This window comes from Ambystoma mexicanum, chromosome 9 (assembly GCF_040938575.1).
Source record: "Ambystoma mexicanum isolate Mex_15411 chromosome 9, UKY_AmexF1_1, whole genome shotgun sequence".
Lineage (NCBI taxonomy): Eukaryota > Metazoa > Chordata > Amphibia > Caudata > Ambystomatidae > Ambystoma > Ambystoma mexicanum.
In genome coordinates, this window is record NC_090931.1 from 1,030,071,228 (window position 1) to 1,030,093,619 (window position 22,392).

The 22,392-nt window shown below is 41.7% G+C and overlaps 1 protein-coding gene across 1 annotated transcript in view; it reads left to right on the forward strand.

Moving 5' to 3' along the window:
- Window positions 1-22,392, forward strand: part of GRB14 (growth factor receptor bound protein 14) — a 1,091,974-nt gene that overhangs the window by 631,482 nt on the left and 438,100 nt on the right. The gene's annotated exons all lie outside the window — the stretch shown is intronic.

Consider the following 22,392-nt stretch of genomic DNA (forward strand, 5'->3'; position numbering starts at 1 on the left):
CCGTCAAGAATAGATATCCGTTACCTTTGATCCCTGAACTCTTGGACCAGGTCAGAAAAGCATGCATATATACAAAGTTGGACCTTAGAGGAGCCTACCATTTGGTTCGAATAAAGGAGGGCGATGAATGGAAGACGGCCTTCCGCACCAAATATGGACTATTTGAATATCAGGTCATGCCCTTTGGACTTTGCAATGCCCCGGCCGCCTTTCAATATTTTATGAACGATGTCCTCAGAGAGCTCATAGATGTGTGTGTTGTTGTTTACATTGACGACATCCTCGTTTATTCTTCATCGGAATCTGAACATCGGAAACACGTGAAAATGGTCCTCGAAAGATTGCGTCAACACAAACTTTTCGCTAAGTTGGAAAAATGTGTTTTCAACGTGACTGAAGTTGAATTCTTGGGATTCATATTATCACCTAGCGGAGTACGTATGGATTCAAAGAAGGTCGATGCAATTCTCAAATGGCCATCACCATCCTCCGTAAAAGGTGTGCAAAGCATGTTAGGCTTCGCTAACTTTTACCGTAGGTTTATCCCCGAATTTTCTCGAATAGTCCAGCCCATCACTGCCTTGTTAAAGAAAAACAAACGTTTTGAATGGTCTACCGAGGCGGAACAAGCTTTCCAAGATTTGAAGACTAAATTTATCTCTGCACCAATCTTAAAACACCCTCGCCCCGAACTCCCCTACATCGTGGAAACTGATGCTTCAAGCCTTGCCATGGGGGCAGTTCTATCACAAAAGGACCCGGTAACCAATCAGTTGCATCCTGTGGCATTTTGGTCCCGCAAATTCTCGCCTCCTGAAATCAATTACACGATTACTGACAAGGAACTTCTGGCTATCAAGTCTGCTTTTAAGGCTTGGCGGCATTATCTGCTGGGGGCCCGACACACCGTTACTGTGATTACGGATCACCGAAACCTGCAATATTTGAAAACTGCAAAAGCCCAATCCTCTAGACAACTTCGTTGGGCATTATTCTTTGCCGAATTTGACTTTATAATTACCTATCGACCCGGTACAAAAAACGGTAAAGCCGATGCCCTTTCTCGAATGGGAGTGGAAGAACACCTGATCAACCCTAAACCTGTACCTATCATTCCCGAACAAAGAATCCTGGGTGTAATCGCCACACAATCCATAGAGGAAGTTAAGGATAAAGCCAGGCAACTTGTAACTCCAGCAGACATACAGAATTGGCCTTTAAAGGGAAAGGACTTTGCAGTAAAGGACAACTTGTTGTATTTCCAAGAACGATTATACCTGCCCAGCACAGATTTACAGAAAAAAGTAATCTCTTGTTATCACGATTCTTTAATGGAAGGACATCCTGGTATGACCAAGACTTCAGAAAAGATCAAGCGCTACTTCTGGTGGCCGTCTTGGAAAAAAGATATCAGAGACTTTATAATGTCCTGTGGAGTATGCGCCCAAAACAAGAGTCAAAAGGAAAGACCAGCAGGCCTCTTACGCCCTATTGACATCCCACCTCGCCCTTGGCATACGCTTTCTATGGACTTCATCACCGATCTACCTCCATGCTCCGGATACAATACGATTCTAGTAATCGTGGACTTATTCTCCAAGATGGCGCATTTCATTCCGCTCAAAGGCTTGCCAACAGCAGCAACTCTGGCCCGTGAATTTCTGGAAAACATCGTCCGACTGCACGGTTTTCCTTCGGTTCTAATATCGGATCGTGGTAGTCAATTTATTTCTCATTTTTGGCGAAGTTGCTGTCGGTCGGCTCAAATTGATGTGAGACTATCGACCAGTCACCACCCTCAGACCGACGGACAAACCGAGAGGACCAATCAAACTCTGGAACAGTACTTACGCTGCATGCTGCAACAAACTGAAAAAACTTGGAAAGACATACTTTGGATAGCCGAATATGCCTACAATAACTCTGTCCATTCGGGAACTGGGAAAACCCTGTTTTTTCTTTTATACGGCAGTCACCCTCGAACCTCGGAGTTGGATCCCCTCCAAGATCTTGAAACACCAGCAGTAGAATACCTGCATGCTACAATCACCCAAGCCTTTAAGGAAGCTGTTTCTCACCTTCAAAGGGCTAAAGAACAATACAAGAAAGGAGCAGATCAACATCGGAAGGAAGCCCCTCAATATCAAGTAGGGGATCAAGTCTGGTTATCTACCAAATATCTACCTCTAAAAGGGCCACGTACATTCAACCCAAGATACCTTGGTCCCTATTCCATCACTACCATAGTAAACCCAGTAGCGGTCAAGTTGGACTTGCCCCCGCACATGAAGATTCATCCGGTCTTCCACGTCTCTCTATTAAAACCTGTGCAACCTCAAACCCGACTAACTAAATCTCCAAAACCTATCCTAGTTGATGGAGAACTCGAGTTTGAAGTCAAAAGCATTCTGGACTCCAAGATCTCCAAATCTAAACTATTTTACCTAATTGACTGGAAAGGCTACGGCCCCCAAGAGAGATCCTGGGAACCTGCTGAATATGTCCACGCTCCTCGCCTAATCAAAAAATTTCATCGAACATTTCCTGACAAACCCAAACCCCCGGAGAAGCCCGGTTTGGGAGGGGCCTTGAGGGGGAGTACTGTCATGATCTCTGCTTCCAAGAGGTCAGGACTTGCCCAACTCCCTTGGAAGCAGACCCATAACCCAGGTTCCGAGCGCCAGCCGGTCCCAATTGGGACCTTTTGGACTCTGTCCTGGCGCCGGTGGCGCCAGGCTCATAAATGTGCCCAGTCCCAGCGCTGGAAGCGCCGGGCTCATAATGCTTGGGTGGACTTACCTGCGGCAGACCATGCTGCTTACTTACCTGCCAGTTGAGCCTCTGATCCTCTTCTGTTCGGGACTACTTTTCCTGTTGGGTGGGGCAGGAGCCACTCCCTACGTTCAGAACCCTGGAACTCTTCTGGAAAGCAGGGACTCTTTTCTTTCCTAGGCGTGGCTGTGGAAGGAGACACCTAAGCACTACAGGAGGCTATTTAAACCACACCCGATGGATGAATCTTGCTTTGTGTTATTCTGCATCCTCTGCAGCAGAACGCTCATCGTGTCTTCTGCATCTGATCCTGGGCCTAAGGAAAAAGGCTTCCATCCTGAATCCAGTCTTCAGCAACACCTATAAAGACAAGAAAGAACAGGTTAGCATTACGGTCTTCAGTGACAGCGCTCCTTTTACCTGATCCATCGGCTGTCATCGACGCCTCGCACTGCATTCCGGCATCTGAAAGACAAAAGCTTACCAATTCTGCGCACGCTCCGGAGGCCTTCAGCGCTGCATCCCGCATCTGAAAGATAAAACAAGGTGCGTTTAAAGACTTTGGGGAACTTAAATACTCACGAGCCATTACTCCTTTCACATCTAACCCAGTGGGTATTCGGGCACCCTGCAGCCACTCCGAACTTATACCTGCAAAGGAAAAAGACAGTTAGAGCGCGCCGTGAAGCAGGCAGCAAGTGCTTACTTACGTGCTTCAAGGCGCTTTTATTCATCACACGGGCTCCATCTTCGCCATTGCCGGAACCCTGCAAAACAAGATACAACATTACTAAAGACTTTTAAAGACATTTGAATTACTCGAAACTTACCGTGCGTGAAGAAAACGACGGACAGCAGTCCTCTGAAGTCAAGAGGCCTGCTTCCCTTATCCAGTGAGGAAACTGGTTTCAGCACCCTGCTCCGAAGCAGATGGAGAGCACGGCGTTCACTTACCTAAGACACCTTACCCTTCAAGTCAGACATACAGTGCACAGGGGTCCAGCCCAAAGAGCCAGCCTTGTGTTACACATCACCTTAGAAGATACGGTATACGCCCAGTCAAGACCGGCGCCTCTACGGGAATCAGGTGAGCGTTACAGAACACAAAGCCTACCACAAAACTCCCGTCCAGGCGCTATGGAAACCTCGGATACCGACCAGCTAGCCCAGTTGCTTGGGGAACTAAGGGCAGAAGTTGAAACAAAACAGCTAATACAGTCATTTAGTGAAACACAAGAAGTTTCAAGTACAAAAACTTTGCCTCCTCTATCAAAATGTAAAACAAACTAAAAAACAATTAACAGAAAATCAGCTATCACTACAGATAACACTGCTTCTTTAAATTGTGATATAGTGCAAAGTAAGCATACCAAGAAAAGTATTTTAGCCAAAATGTACCGTCACAAGTCCTTCAAAATCTTATAAAAACAGGAGAGAAATCAGGTTCAATGCTTAAAACCTATCGTAGGAAATTAATCTTAGAAGAGTTGATAGACAGTGCGATTCTTCTCAAAAGAAAGTTACTTATTTTAGTGTTAAACAAAATGAAACCACTAACAAAACTAATAACTAAATTACAAAAAAGACTTCTCAATAAACGAAATGTCAACAGAAAGAACTTCTTAAGTATCTGCGGAGGTGAATGGAATCACACTACAAGCACAGAACCATACTTTAATGACGAAGCGTACAAACAAAAGCAAACAAATACAATTGCCATACAAAGCAGTGGTCGAGGTTTTGAAAAAGTGAATAATACCATAATGGAACAAGAAGTCCTCCTTACAAAAATATGCCCTGAAAACTAAGAATTACCCCTCCATTCAACTGAATCAGAACATCTAGTGTACAAATGGCTATGCACGTCAATGTGTAACATTCCCAAACAACTTTTCAAGTCTTTACGCCAATTCCTCAATCAATATGTAAAAAGCAAAGACAAAATCAAAATTAAACTACTACAAAATATGGATACCTGTCCAGTGCACAAGTACACAGGACCACAAGGACATTCATTGGCCTGGATTACAGGACCTACTTGTAAAACCACCTTCCATGATATCAAAAGGATATCAACACATCATTCAACTATAAGAAATCTAGTCTATAAACTGTACTATGCTAAAAGTCCTGCTTTAGCACTAGCAAATTTAAATAACATTCTTCTACATGGTACAGCAAAAGACCTACTTGAAGAAATTGATTATATCCAGAAAAAATATTTTGGAAGTGAAAGCCACTTACAGAATTAAATAGCTTTAAACCAATTTAGCAACAATTCTACACATGGCAACCTTTTACTAAACACATACAAAAAAGAAATAATAAAATTTAAAAGTACATCAGCTGAAGTACCAAACCATGTGTATGTATGTTGCCGCAGAACTTTCTATAAAAGTAACACAAAAACTGTAGACCTATCATACAAAATAGAAGACAATGAAGATTCTAAATGGCTTGAATTAGCTCTCTAACTTGTAGCAAAAAACAAATTCGAAATAACTGACCCCTTAGTACTTTGCAGTTACTGCACTACAAAACTTGACAACAACCAAACTCCTTCACGTGCTGTCACAAATAATTTGGACTATACCCACTACCAAAACCCCTACAACAACTTAATTTATATGAGAGCATCATAATTCAAACAGTGCAGCCATTTCAAGAAATAATACGCCTTCAACCAAAAACAGCAAAATTACCTCCCTCTGAATTGGTAAAAGGCATTCGTGGAAAAGTAGTTTATTTACTATTAGATCTAAAAGAAAATGTGGATACTCTAGGAGTGCAATGTCCAATGCAGCAATATTTAATTGTCTTAGTAAATGGAGTACCTACAACAGACAAAAAAATATGGCAACAGCTGGTAGATTTACATAAAGTTCGACAAGCCTTGCAATATCTTAAAGAGAATAATGAATATTACAAAGAAATTAATATTGAAGAAAACTTGAACGATACAACTGAAATAATTCAAGAAACACACGAAACTGGTCAATTTGAGCTCATAGATCCTGCTACAATATCAAATACTTTGGACCATTTTACAATTCATCCTTTGCACTCTAATGACACCATAGAAGATGCACTGGAAACATATCAAATGCATCAAACAAAAGGATCACCAATCAGCATATGGGAAAAAAGTATAGAAGCACATGCTTTTCCTTTACTCTTTCCTACTGGCAAAGGAGGAAGGTGCGATGATAGACCTATTCAAATATCAGCATAAGAATACCGCTCATTACGGATGTATTCTGAAGATCCCAGATTTAGACAAAATGTGGAATACATATTCCACCTACGCTTTGAAAGTGAACTAGCAACTTTATGTTACAGAGTTGCACACATATTAAAATCAGGATCACACTTTCAAAATATGACAGCTACACAATTATTACAAAAAGTGCAACAAAAGGATGAGGTTTTACAATCAAATATTACAAATCTATTAGCAAATATGAGTGGTACTAAAGAGTACTGGTTTCGACGTCATGGAGATGTACGTTGTATGATCAGAAATCTTGGCCCACCCACTTGGTTTGTTACATTAAGTTGTGCAGGATGTGCATGGGAAGATTTACATGATTTCCTACGCATATCAAACAAAAACAAAACAAACATAGATATACTAACACCTGGGAACTTTGTTCTTTGGATCCTGTTAATGTTTCAATATATTTTCACCATAGCTTCATTGCTATGCTACATTTTATTTGTAATAAAACTGTTCCTCCCATTGGAGAAGTGCAACACTTCTTTTGGAGAAAAGAATACCAAGCCAGAGGAGCACCACATATCCACATGCTTTTATGGATTAAAGATGCTCCTAAATTTGGTCAAGACAGTGATGCCACTGTTTTACAGTTTATTGAAAAATATGTCACTTGTGAAATTACATTGGAAGCAACAAATAGTGATCTTCATGCACAAATTTTACAATTTCAAAGACACAAATGTGGAAAATATTGTCGTCGCAAATACAAAAACAAAGGGAAATACTACACCAAATGCCGATTTGGTTTCCCTAGACCAGTTACAAATACAGGTCAAGTGAACAACTTCATGTCTTCCGTTAGACATAGTGTTAAAGGTAAATCACCTAAAAATACATATTACATAAAAAGAAAAGAAGAAGAAATCATTGCCCACTTATGGGCTGCAAACATATATGTGCAGTACATTGCAGACAATTCTACTGCAGTTGCACGATATGTCACAGCATACTTAACCAAAGCAGAAAAGACAAAGCTCCAAGACCTCTGGAATGACCTGTCATCAGATAAAACAGTGTCTCAGAAATGATACAGCTTGGGCATTAAAATGCTCTCCCATAGAGAATGTAGATCATATGAAGCAGCTGATCGTTTAACTGGTACTGCATTGTATGGTGAATCTGAAAATATAGTATGGCTAAGTCTTGGTCCAGCTAAATCTAGAAAAAGAGTTCTAAAATCATACGAAGATATAGAAACAATAGCCAAATGTGATCCCAACAGCCAAGACATTTTAAAAAAACTATTTATTGGACACATACTACCCAAACAGAAGTAATACTTTGGAAACCATGTGTCTATAACACATAGCCCAAAACTACACATACAAAAATAATATAAAACCTGATGAAAAAAAAGGTAAATACAGAGTGACAAACTGTGAAGGCAGCTTAGTTAAATTCACCAAACCAAATTTAATTAATCATATCAAATTGTCATTAAAGACTCCTCAACATAAAGAAGTATATTACATGTCCCTGCTACAACTCTTTAAACCATGGAGAAAAGAAGAAAAAATACTAGATAACTATGACTCATATGAAGATGCTTTCAAAGCAAATGAAAGCACTATAGCTGATGTAAACTTTACACAGTACAAAACAATGTTGAACAATGAACAGCAACACGAAGAAGAACTACAGACCCAACTAGATAAAGAAACTCCTGACAGTAGTCAAACCTCTGTAACAGGAAGCCAAGAAACACTGGGAGAACAACTAATAATAAATGAGGCAGAATTAGCTATGATAGAAGTAGAAAACACCATGTGTCAGTGTGAAGATAAAGAAGACTTAACTATACTACAATCAAAGCTAAACAATGAGCAACGTAGAATTTTTCAAGAAGTAACAAAACAAATTGCACATGGTGTACAACATGAAAATAAAGAATGTTCCTGCCATAATTATAAACCTATATTACTGTACGTCAGTGGTGAAGCTGGTTCTGGCAAAACATTCCTAATCAAAATCATCAGTAAGTTCCTTCAACAATTGACAAACAACAAACTGTCAGCTGTTGTCACTGCCCCCACTGCTTTAGCTGCCTACAACATAGGTGGTGTCACGTTACACCGATTACTACTATTGCCAGTAGAACACCAAAACAAATTAGACTATTACAAACTTTCTGCAGAAGCTGAAATGGAACTACGCAGAGTATTGAAACAAATGAAAATGCTACTAATAGATGAAGTGAACATGGTCTCCAACCTAATGTTGGCTTTGATTCACCTCAGATTACAAGAAGTACTCAAAACAAACTATGAAGAGCTCTTTGCAGGAAAACACATTATTGTTTTCGGAGATCTTCTTCAATTGACACCAGTAAAAGGTGAGCCTATTTTTAAATTTTATGGGGGATATTTTAATAAGATTCTTAGTTTTGGTTCGCCCTCTTTTGAGGTACTTAGGATTTCTTTAAAAACTGCTTCATAGATGAAAAATGTTTTTATTAGGTTTCTCTATCCACAGGGTATTAAAAGAAAGTACATATATACGTATTTCTATATGTACTTTCTTTTAATACCCTGTGGATAGAGAAACCTAATAAAAACATTTTTCATCTATGAAGCAGTTTTTAAAGAAATCCTAAGTACCTCAAAAGAGGGCGAACCAAAACTAAGAATTAAATATCTTATTAAAATATCCCCCATAGAATTGATCAAACTGAGTCCTCAAATGTGTGAATATATAAGGGTATACTCAGGTATGAAACCCTTCCCTTGGTCCTCTCATGTTAAGTGAGCCTATTTTTAAAACATTAGGACACAAACTCTGCCGTAAAACTGTTGGCAGCATTGGAAATGTCAACCTTTAGCAACATTTCCAATACAGAGAATTAACAGAAAACATGCAGCAATCTGCAGATCTCACTTAGGCCAACATCTTAAAAAGTATCAAAGTTGGTATACTTTCTAAAGAAGCAGAAGCAATATTGAAAACCCAGCACATTCATGCACTTTATGGCGATAATGCATGTGCTACAGATGTTATGGAACAATTAGCCCACAACAATGTCAATTGTATGGCCTTAATGCCAACTCTTGCAAGCTGTTCCAAATTCAATGAAATAATGTTAAGTAAAGAAATGCAACCAATAATGGAAATTAGCGCCACAGACAAACTAGATGTACATGGTATGACACTACCCATGTGTGACCAAGCCACAACAAGACTAAATAGTTTAGAAAAATCAATCTCAAACACAGCAGGCTTAGAAAAGATATTACAATTATCCTTAAATTGCAGAGTAATGCTTAAACGTAACCTTGACGTGGGCCAAGGACTAGTTAATGGAGCACTGGGTACAGTTGTTGGCTTTCAAACATACCACGTGACAACAAAATTCAGTTTGTCAATATTCTCTTTGACAAACTTTCAGAAGTAAAAAGGATAGGCCGCTCAACAGCTCGATTCCTTCTCTTCAAAGACATGTATGTACACAGAGAACAATTTTGTCTAACTCTTGCATACGCAGTGACGATTCATAAATCACAAGGTCCTACCCTAGACAAAGCAATGATAGATATTGTCAACACAGTCTTTAAAGAAGGCATGAGCTAGTAGCACTATCACGCTTACGTACACTTAACGGTCTATTTCTAATCAACATTGATGCAAGTAAAGTAAACGCTGATATTCCTTGCATTTTAGAATACAATAGACTTCGCTCACTGTACACCCCCCATCTAAACACATATTCTTTTCCACAAAAAGTAAAACGTTATAAAAGAAAAATAAATCAAACAGAAATGCAACAGGATGCCACTGCAAATCCTCCAAAGAGAGTAAATTAAACTAATACTTCATCAAGAACCACAAGCAAAAAAGAATCAATTAGGGAAAGTAAACCAGGTACTTCTTCAAAGAAGGAAGACAAACTCCAAAAAAAACAGTCAGATACAGAACTACCTGGTCCATTTAAACTCTCAAATATAGTTGGTGTAAGTTGCTACGCAAATGTAGCAATGAATATTCTATTTCAATTACCACCAATTGTTGACAACATTTACTTACAGAGTGCAGACCCATTGTGTTTGCAAATGTTAGTACTTCATAGAAACGCAACAAACAAACCTGACAACACGTATAGTGTTTATGGAATAAGACAACAATTGGACTACTGTGCTGGAATGGTGAAAATCACTATAAACTCACAGGAAGATCCACAAGAATTTCTAATGTACTTACTAAAAGTACTGGAAAATAAAAACATACCTATAAATGAAATCTTCCAGATTTCATACATGTGGAAACATACATGCACTCTCTGCAACAATGTGACACAAGAACAGATCCCCAATGAATGCTTCGTATATATATCAATACCTAATTGTGAATCCATCCCATTACAGCAACTTGTACAAAATGCAAACCATGGTAGATTATGTTCTACCTGCAATTCAGATAATCGCTCCACGTTAGTAATACAAACACTTAGTAAATACTTAATACTAATGCTTCTATGTTACAATGCAGATGGTACCAAAAACAACTGAAAGCTGACTGGATTCACACATGGTTAAATATCACTTGGTAAGAAAACCTTCACAACAATAGGTATAATCTACCACGCAGGAGCCACAACCAATTCAGGGCACTACACTGCATATATAAAAAAAATGTGGATGGTTTGAATGTAATGATAGTACCATTACTCTAAGCAGAGATTACCACCAAATCTTACAAACGCTTATTTAATGTTCTTAAAACCAAAATTTGATAACTAAACTGTACTTAAACCTTAAGTAAACTTGTAGTAAAAAAATATAAACTCTTAGAATATTCCAAAAGCTATCTAACTGCCCAAAGATTTGACAACAACTAATCAGATAAATGAATACCACTAAATTAGAGCAAAAAAATAGACAGTTAGAATACGCCAATTGGTATCTAACTGTCCCAAAATTTAACAATATCCAAACAGATAAATCAATACCACTAAAATATATCAAAAAATAGACAGTTAGAATACGCCAATTGGTATCTAACTGTCCCAAAATTTAACAATATCCAAACAGATAAATCAATACCACTAAAATATATCAAAAAATAGACAGTTAGAATACGCCTACTGGTATCTAACTGCTCCAAAATGTTACAATATCCAAACAAATAAATAATATGTTCCTGTTCCCAAAAAATGCAACAAGCCAATGTATAAAGCATTAGCAAGAAACAACAAGTGAACACTGAAAACAAATAAACATATAAACTGTAGCATAACAGAAAAAGGTTTTTTTTTTAATCCAACATGGATTTTTTTTTCTCCCACAGACCCAATGATTTTAGCAATGGACACAGAAACTGAGCCAATTGCACAGTACTCCGGTTTGTAATCTACTAAATATGAGGGTCAAAAAAAAAATGTTGATTATACAATGTAAGAAGTCATTACGAAGTACTAATACTAACATGTTATTTTCTTTTATCACAGAAATGAACAAGAAATACATGTACTCCATTTACTAAACCAAACAGTAAGTATATTATACACACTATGCCCTGGCCACAACCACCGCAGCATATCACACCCATAGTATCTTATAACTTTGTTCCTTATAAATTTGTTTTTGACCCAAAGTTATAAGCAACTATAAGTGTGATATGCTGCGGTGGTTGTGGCCAGGGCATAGAGTGTTGGGTGCATGGCCAAATGGCCAAATGGCCATGCACCCAACACTCTATGCCCTGGCCACAACCACCACAGCATATCACACCCATAGAGTCAAATATATCAACTATGGCCTATGGAAACTTTTAATGTCCGCGGACATTATGAGTGTTCTTAGAACACTTTCAACATGCCAGCGAACAATACGGACAGCATCTTCAGGACACCCCCTATGAACATTTCAGGACAACCCGAGAGTTCTAAGAACAATTTCAACTTGACAATGAACAATACGGACAGCGTCCTCAGAACACCCCCATTTTGTTTATTTACGAACATTTCAGGACACAGCGAGAGTTCTTAGAACACTTTCAACTTACCAGAGAACAATGTGGACAGCGTCCTCAGGACACCCCCATTTTGTTTATTTACGAACATTTGCCGATACCGCGAGTGTTCTTAGAACAGTTTCAGCTTGCTTGCGAACAAAACGGACACATATTGAGTCCTAAGAACACCCCCATTCAGTTTATTTAGAACATTTCAGAACAACCATGATGTCCGCAGACAAATCGAACACAACAAGAACGTCTACCACATAAAAAAACACAACTTTCAACCTCATACTCTCCCACCCTCCCAAAACACTCTTACACACCAACACACTCTACTAAATACAAATTTTGAACCAAATTTCACCTCGCTATCCGCGGACGTCCGCGAATCCAAGATGGCGTGCGCTACCAAAAATCTGATGCACTTCACACTCCACACCATCTAATCAGCGAACACGTCGCCTGACCGCGGACACCACGCAAACTGATTGGCCAATCAGGACACTGTCCGCAGAGCGAACAGGGAAGTGTGTCCGCGGACCGAACACAGGTATCACAAATTTTTTATGACCTACTTTTTGGTCATTTTTAAAAAAAAACTACTGGACAGATTTTCACCAAATCTGCAAAAACACGCTTTCGGGACCAAGCGAAATTGGACTCCTGGTCCAAATTTGGTGAAAATCCATCCAGCGGTTTGGGCTGTAGGCGCGAGCAAAGTTTTTTCCCCATTCAGTCCATGGGGAAAAAAAAGGTTTTGGGACCCCCCCGTATAACTTTGACCTCTGGACGAATCCTCACCAAACTTTTCAAAAAAATTCAGAGTGGGCCCTATACTTTTTTTTGCAAATTTTGATGAGGATTCGTCCAGGGGGAGTGCTCTTCCTATGGAAACACCAACTTAACCATAACTACATGGCCACTACCAGTCCCCTATAGTCCCTTGGCCAATTGGCCACTTTCTTATCTATGCTTGCCCTGTAACATATGGTCTCCTGCTCCATCACCTTGGGTACCCGCTACCTGATTGGTGGGTCACTGCGAATGTTACCCTCCCGATAGGCCTAGTCACATGGTGTGCACTGGGTTATTAATATGAGCTCTTTGGATACCCCCAAGGTCAAATTGGCCCTCTAGACTAATGGAGTGCTTCTCTTTATCCCAGACATGCGGGCGTCCGACCATGCCTCCTCGTCGCGGGGCTACGTTTGTTGGCATCACCTCTTGCTCTGTGTATCAGAATTCATAGGATGTTTCACACCTTGCGCCCCACTTATCAGCCATCCCTTCCCAGAGCTTCTCCTGGGCCTCTAAAGGACCACACCAATCAGCCAAATTCTGATAGATTTAGGTGTTCTGCTTGTCGGCATTTGGCAGTTGAAATGGGATGGCCATCATTCTGGGGGTGCTAATGCTCTAAATCGATGCTGGGCCTTTTGGCAGCTCAAGACCTTTACCCCAGCTCTCATGAGCCCTGCCCGCACTCAGCCATTAACATCCCTTTCTGGTTTTGCAGGCCTACAACACAATACAATTGTAATTTTATCTATCAGACCTAAAGGCCTCTATGTTTGGTTGCCCTGCTGGGACTTGGCATGGGAAGGTGATTCAAGACTCATTTCAATGCTGGTTTTTTACTTTCAGCAAGGCCTAAATATGGCAATGCTTCAGTATTTCTCGCATCTGGGTCCGGTACACCATATTTCAACTAATGATCACTCATGCCCTATGCCAGGGCCTAACTATGTGTCCATAACTCCTACAACCCACTACGTTTGGTATTCCCGCTGTACATGCTTCACTCCCTACAGCCGGGCACATTCATTTTCTCGTGTGCTAATATATTTTCCTCAGCCTAAGTCATTTGTGTGAGCATGGGAGCTGAATGTGCATCCCACATCCTCCATTCCACCCTTTAGTTAATCCTCCATTAATTAACCCAGCTGCTTCCCTTCTACTATCCTCTTTGTGCACCCATACCCTACACAGGTGATGTAATCTCCCTCTTCTTGGGCATACCTCTCTGAGGTACATGTAAGATAATGGGAGTCACTATCACAAGTTAGTTCCACTCAGTGCTCTACATAATTTTCTGGGTCCAGTGGGGGTGAAGTTAAGGTCCCAGTGGGAGCTATAGGCCAGTCAATTCTCACCATACTTAGTTTATTTGGATGTTCTGTTTGGGCGTGCCTCTTTTCTGTATTAGGAGGTGCTCTACCTGCCCTGATCGAGTATCAATATCTTCACCATTGCTCATAGCCATGCTGTTGCTCACCGGAAACTTCATTTCAACACAATCTTCAGCTTCCACTCCTGCTTCAGTTTCCATGCCTGTCTTTTGCTTGTGGAGGGACCCTATGATGTTCATCGTTTGGGGGGTGTATATGAAACATGATAATCCATCTTGCACATGCCCCCTTCCATGGCCGTCAATATGTCCTGAACGTTCCAGTTTTGAAGAGTCATCAACCGGATTGTGCCCATCTCGCTCTTGATCGAAATTGAGACCTTGCTTTGTATCAATCACCAACCGGATCATTTCACACCACACAATTTAAAGCCATTCGACAATGGCTATGGCCTGGACCCTGGTAGCCGAAGGGAGGCAAAGAACACTTCTATTTTTGTGTGCAGGCAGAATTTGTCTGGAATTGCTTTCAGCAACTTGGAGGAATCTTCTGTTAAATTGTTTGATTGTCTCTGTTGCCTTCTTAGTGAGTGCTTCTTTCTCTTTACTTGTGAGTGTTGGGGTGGGGATGGCTTCGCTGTTCTGTGATGGATGTGTGTGGTAGGGTCAAGTGGGCCTCAGGAACCACAAGGATGGCTGAATGTAAGGTCGTTAGCAAACATGTCCCTCTCTATGATGGTGGCAGATGCATGTATGCTCACTGGCTGCACACCCAAAAGATGTCCATAAGGGCTGCTGTGCCTTTGCTGAGAGATCAGGGATGAATAATGCCTTATTATACTTGCTGTTGGTTCCCACCAGAACTGATACATGTCCTTGAAAACAGAACTCATATTCATCTGCTGCTTGCACTTTCACTGGGGTTTATTTTGTTTCAATCTATGTTATTTTTGACACATGTGCCTATATGGTAAGACAGTTCTTGTTGATTTTCGATATGATTTCTTCATCGAAACCCACCAAACCCCTTGCCATGCAACTCAATACTGCCTCCTCCCATCTTTTTCATACAAACAACAATTTGTCAATTTTTAGCAGTGGGCGTGTCTTGCACTGCAAGTCTTTGTCGTCCTTTGCACACTTCACTCATCTTTGTACATCAGCACTACTCATACTCCATGCCCCTGGAACAAGCTTTGAACCTGACACCGTTCCAAATGAACCAGAGGGGAATTGCCATAGCATTTCAGTGCTGGACTTGCCATGTGGGCGGGACAAAGACTGATATGCAAATGGTTATTTCCCATCTGTGAAAGGTACATTGAGCAAAAAGCTGCAAACTCTCAAAGTGGGAAATAAACCACAGAACAGGTTATCATGCCATGCTCTTTCTGGAGAGGGGCGCCTGTTACCTCTTGAATTTTCTTTGTAAGGAACTTCGGTTTGGTCACCCTGAGTTACATGGGGGAACCCAGACATGAACTCCCTGCTCACTGTGCTCAGAGAGGCAGAGCTCCACCTCACTGATGAGGCCCAACAAGGATGAACATGTGTATGGGGTTGCTGTTGGTACTCTTGTTCAGAAGGGAATTTCCATAGCATTTTGGTGCTGGACTGCCCATGTGGGCGGGACAAAGAGTGATATGCAAATGGATATTTCCCCTCTGTGAAAGGTGCAGTGAGCAAAAAGAGAAAGCTGCAAACTCTCAAAATGGGTAAAAACCATAGAACCGGTTAATATGCCATGTTCTTTCTAGAGAGGGGCGCCTGCTACCTTTTTGACAATTTTTTGCAAGGAACTTGGTGTTGGTCACCCTGAGTTACCTGGGGGAACCCAGACATGGACTCCCTACTCAGAGAGGCACAGCTCCTCCTCACTGATGAGGCCCAAAAAGTCTACAACACGTCTATGGGGTTGTTGTTGGTACTCTTGTTTAGAAGGGAATTGCCATAGCATTTCGGTGCTGGACTGCCCATGTGGGCAGGACAGAGTATTTCCCACCTGTGAAAGGTAGTGAGCAAAAAGCGATGGCTGCAAACTCTCAAAATGTGAAAGAACCATAGATCAGGTTATCATGCCATGTTCTTTCTGGAGAGGAGCGCCTGCTAGATTTTTGAAAAATCTTTTGTAGTGCATTGCAGGATCATGGTTTTCAGAAATGAAACAACCACCGTCTTGTTTTTCTCTCGATGCGCGAGATATTCGCGGCTATAACTGAGGTTATGAGGAAATGAAACAGCATTAAAAAGCTATAGGCAGGTCATAAAACATACACATTCCATCAGGGTAATGATAATGATAATTATGTGTTATTTATATAGCTATAGCTGCGAATAACTGACATCTGAAAGCAAACTGCGTCACAGAAGCAGTGTGTATTTTGGGGTGAAAGGGAAAGTGCAAGGGAGGTGAGGAGGCTGACTGGGGAGTGGGGGGAGCTGACACAGATGAGGGGGGAACTTGGTGATGGGCTGGGCGGCAGGGAAACATTGTTTTTCCGGTCATGTTGTCGATATTCGCGGCTATGTCCGAGGCTATGAAGGAATACAGATACCCACGGGAAAGAGTAGTTCTGTATTTGTGGCTATATTTTTGGGGGTGTCTGTGTTTCATTTATTTTTTAAAGTTATTTGTATAGTTCTAGTGAAAACGGGTGTGAAATATCACTGCCCATGACCAAATGCCATGGTCAGTGACCCGGTAGGTATTAGAGAGTCTTTTTTATTTTGGATGTGTGTTTTCAGACATTTGAGCATATCAAACTTTGGAGGAAAATAGATGAAAATAGCTTAACTAAATTAATATAAAAAGTAGCAATTGTAGTCTAGTTTTAGATGGGCCATAAAATGTATTTTAGGTTGTGTATTCTCACTTATGGTATTATATTGTGTGGCCGTGAAATGTTTGCCTAGTTAGTTTATTGTTATGTATTTTTCTATGCTTTCTTATTTTTCAGTTACTTTACATAAGTACATGAGTAGTGCTGTACTGTATTGATCATTTAAGTTGGATTATAGTATGCAACTTGAAGTCAGTCCCCCTTTTAACTGACTTTTTGTAACCAGGGTTATGGTAAAAGTCAATGAACTGTAGCCGAGGGTATAATATATATATATATATTTTTAAATTTTTTATTGTCTTAGTGTATTTATGCATGATGAGCAGTCCTTAAAAGGACTATTTTGGGGTACACTGAGTGTACAACTTTAGCACATTGGTTAGGTGTACTCATGTCTATAGAAATTGCCCATGTTGAACTGTAGGTTGTTGTTCAAAATCCATAATTGGTTCTGGTCAATCATGAATGCTGAAACTGCTTTATTAACATTTCTCTGGGATTTCTCAATTTTACCCTTTAATCTGGTGATCCATCTCCATTTTTGCCTGTGAGATTGGAAAAGACAAAGATGGCATGGGGAAATAGTTTTTTCCCATGTCTTGTTTGATCATTAAAGTAAGGCACACACCTTGTACATTCCCCAAACCATTGCCTCCACAATAAATCAGTATGATGTCTGGGTGCCCTCTACTTCTCAGACTTTTGGAAAGACTTGGAACCAACACATTCCCCGCAATCCAAACCATTTAATTATAAACTCTCTCAAACCTAGGACCATGTTAATATTTAGTTTCTCACAAAAAGCCAGCAGCCAAAATAGCCAACTGTCTCCGATCAGCCACACAGTTTTCAAACCAGCCATGATATCTTTCTCTGTTTCCAGGAAAATGATTCCCGGTATGAATTTCTAGTAGTTTGTATGAGCGGTTATGTATGATCTGTGTTTTGTAGTTTCTAATTGATTGATGGTGCTGCTGATATTATTCAAGGCTATACAGCAGCCACCCATTGCGCGGCATTACTATTCATCTGTAGATATCCACACCCCAGATCCCCCTGCAGCCGCAGCTATATTCGGGCAGATGACACGTTGTGTGTTTGTGGACGTGTGGTAGCCACAGCTATCCGAAATTTTGGGTGGGATGGCATCTTATATGAATTGAGTGGGGGATTGTAAGAGACTAGGGAAGTGGAGGAGGACTATGAGAAGTGGAGGGGGCTGGCAGGCATGTTGGGGACAGTTTTTGGAGTTTGGTGGAGTGGAAATGCAATTTTGAAGTTATAGTTTTTGCGATTAGCCACGGTTATCAGCAAATGTTCCGTAGCAGCTTTATGTATAACCGTGTCTATGAAAAACACGTGCCTAGGCGCATCAATGTTATATTATTCTACATTTTATTTGTTATGGCTGGAACCGTGGGTATATTTAAAGTCGCGTCTATAAATATAAATTTTCAGTGCAATAATCATATTTTTATGTGGATGATACAGTACAGAATTGTATTTGTGTGTTTTATTTTATGGAGTTAGTTGTTCACTTATTTGATTTGAAGGTTTGAAGGCCACTTTAGTTTGATTTGGGGCTTGCAGACAAATGTACATAGCCGCGGATACAAGCCAAGATCAGTAGCCACATCAAATAGCCACGGCTATGAAAGATGCAAGGTGGGGATAAATAGATTTCTGTCAGTTTCATTGTTTTTTCATTGGTTATTGTAACTTAACCTTTTGTGTAGCTGACTGAGATAGCTTATGGTCATAGGCTTGCCAATGTGGGGGGGTGGATGAAGTTACTGAGGCTTTAGTTGAATTTCAGGTGTTTTGTTCCATTAAGTTCTCACCTTAACGTCCCTGCTGTCGGTCTAGGAAAAATGGACACCTCACACGATGGACGGCAAACGCATTTTGGTGGCCAAAGGCCAACCGTCTCATGTACGTAACGATAGAAATACATGTTTCCGAGTTTAACCAATGAACGGCCATTTTGATGTAACAAGGATCGCCATTTTGTTTTCTAACGATTGCTTTTTGCTTTCTGTTCAAATTGCTTCGCAGCACATTTCTGCTTACACTGCTCGACTGTTAACATTGTTGTCTGAATGTGAAAGGACAAGGCCGCAAGGCCATGAGGCTAATAAGAGTTAGTTGAAACACAACGTAGTCAGATCCGGAGAGGAATGCCCGGCTCCCTCCCGAATGTAGCCTTGAAGCAGAGCCGCAGGGCTGTAATCATTTCACAACTGCCAGCCAGTCTCGTTATATGGTAGAATATGTTAGAATAAAGCAGCTAAAGGCTTGAATTATGCTCTTCTTATGGCCCCCCTTTTCGAGCCCTGTAGAGCGTGTCGGCTCCCAGGACACAAATAGCACCTGATAGATAGCAAGGTCTGGAATGTGACTCTTCCCCCATATGTAGCTCACTTACAAAAACAGAAGCACTGTGTTCTGTTCAACAACGAAAAGATGTCTCCACACTTGCAAGGTTGCATACTGTTGCTAGAATAGATATTTGAAGGTGTCATATTCGCTGAAATTGTCCATCATCAAACCGAGTTCAAAGAAACCCAATAAAGGGGGGTGTCTGGCGTATCTATCGTGTGTGGTGACTTGCCTTGTTTCCAAAACGCGAGGGACCCTTAGGGGCCCCCTTCACTGCAACTAAAGATTTTCCTTGAATATCAAGGGCCTATATCCGTCCCCACTGTATATTTTAGAACACTACCAGACCTGCCATGGCCAATGCACATGGCCTTCGGCTGAGCTCGTGTTCATTTTCAAAACACTACCACACTACTAGCCATGGCTTTTGGCCATAGCCAGTGGGCACGGCCTTCAGTCATGCACACTGTCCATTTTAGAACACTACCGGACCACTAGCCATAGTCTTTGACCATGGCCTTTGGGCACAGATACTCTATATATTATTACACTTGTCGGGGTGATTTCCCGGGGGCTGGTAGAGCCGTTACGTGGACCTCCGGTGCTGGGGAGGCCCCAACTCTGCCTGCGTCCCAAAAGGAATATGAGGCACACACAAGAGCAAAGTAATTACTGCTGTTTATTATAGTAATGGCAGGGATAGTTCTCAGCTTGTATGCATCCAGAGAGACTCTCAGCGTTAGTGGGGCTTGCAGGCCCTTTTTACCGTAGTATGACGTGCTACTTTCGTCACCTGGGAAAGTTGTCAGAAAACCTAGCGCCACTTCCGGTTGGCTCCCTGAGTGGTAGGGTCAGTATAGTACCATATAGCAGAGAGGATAATTGGATAAGGACAGGTCAGGTGGTACACTTGGGTTGTCCCTAACAGTTTCTACACCGAAATTGTTACAAGGGGCCACTTGGTGATTGGCTATCCAAAATGGCGTCAGTGATGAGCCTCTCGTATTCTGATTGGTTCCCTCGCGAGCCCCCAAGCCTGGGACCATCGCCTTTCCCAGCTCGCGATGTACCTGGTGCTGGCAACAATGTGCAACTATGTGTTAGTGGTGGACAATGGACAGGTCTGGCTAGTGGCTGATGTGCATGTCTTTCCCATCGCTGTAGGTATCCAACTTGTCACTTCGTTGTTGCAACCTGCGTCCCAGACGTGGGACTTCAGCGACTTTCTGTCTCATAAGCTTGGCATCTTGTCATTTCGGCTTGGTCACGTGTGGCGAGACTGTGGCTGGAGCAGAATTATGAGCATTTGATTTGTATTTCAGCTCTGAGGTGCGTTTGGTGATGGCAGGTGTGACCTTGGTGCTGGGAGCGCGGAATGTGGGTTGCAACATTGCGGCCCTGGCTGTGGGCTCTCGTTGGGGCTCGTTCTGCGTGGTCAGCACTTTGTATTTTCGTCTGAGAGGATTTTCATCTGAGAGGCTCCTGCCTGGGGACTCTTGCTATTTGAGCCTACTTTGGGCCTAGCTTCTGGGTGGCGGTACACAGTCCATAATATGGGGTTGTGAGGGGCGACAGAGTGTCACAAGCAACAGTAAATACATAGGGTGGCGTCTTCATCGGGATAGGTAGCGAGAAAGCATCTGCAAGCATGTATACACAAGCTCTTCATGCGTCTTGCGTTTCTGCGGTGATGTAGGAGACCTATGTGAAAAATAACAAAGACGCGTGTCTGTGGGTGTACCAGTTCGCTGCGTCATAGCACTGAGTATGTTCTTCATGTGGGTTGGTGTGTGAATGACCAGTGTGCATGGTGGCACTTGTGTTCTTGTCTGTTGACTATGTCGTCATGCATCTCTAACGATGAAGATGTTTGTGGCTATTGTCTAATCGAGTTGGTCCATGAGGCTGACGTCGGCTTGACCAGGACGTGGTAGTAGGCAGGCTCCCCGAGCATGTGGGCCATGGACACATGGGTCTTGTCGTCTGGTGATGATGTGAATGGGTCGAACTCCTCTCCCGGGGGGTGCTTGGGCCTTGATGTCCTGGGCCATGGTTTGGATGAGAATGTGGGGAGGGTATTTTCCCATTTTCCCACTTCAGTTCCCCCTCTGTTCGACTTGTCGACCACAAAATTATCCGCTCTCTTGTCTCCGCGTATTCTCCATACCTTAGTTATTCCTGCTAGGTGTCCATACTGGTTAACGTGATATTCAAATGACCAGTACATTTATACACATCCACCACCAGGCTTGCAATAAACCCACTTTCCAACGTAATTCTTCGGGTTCCTTGGGTTTTCTACCTTCACTGATGGTGGATATAAGTCAGCCTCTAGTATCTGCTGGCGCAACCATTTGCGTTCCTTTATGATGATGTCTGTATGTGTGTCATCTTCAGTTGGCATTAGGGCATGCATGCCAATTATTTCTATTATTTCATCAGTAGTACGTGCTGATCTTGCTTTCCATAACCTCATTCCCAGCAGGGCGGCCATTCCCAACATTATGCATCCTGCTATAATTTTAAGACCGTCTGACAGCCACAATGGCATCCATGACCACAAGTATAAAAACCAGCTACCATCTCTCTTCACTCCCTTTGCTTCCTCTTCCATCTTGGTGTTCATCTTGGCAAGTAGTGATCCTGCCTCAGAAAGTGTGCCATTGTCTGCGTCGTTAGCAGGATTAAATGTGCAACTTGAGCTCCCAATTTTTGCACAAACTCCTCCTTCCAACACATATCAGTTCTGGAGTGCCACCATTCATACTGCCCTCAGTTCTTCCTTTATTGCGTTGAATCCATTGACGGTGGACTTGATTGACATCATTAGTTCCCATCTTGTAATCTGGAGCCCTTTCGCATTTGCATATGCCTGCATCCCTGGATGTATTATGGAGGAGAAGAACATTGCTGCTCTGCTGAATAGTCTGTGTTCTGGTGGGATGTCACTAAGAGCTGTTTCTGATCTTCTCCACAGGTAGTTCCCCGTCAGTGGTACTCCTTGCCACTTCACTCTCAACAGGTTTGCCGTGTTGTTCCTTTCCCTT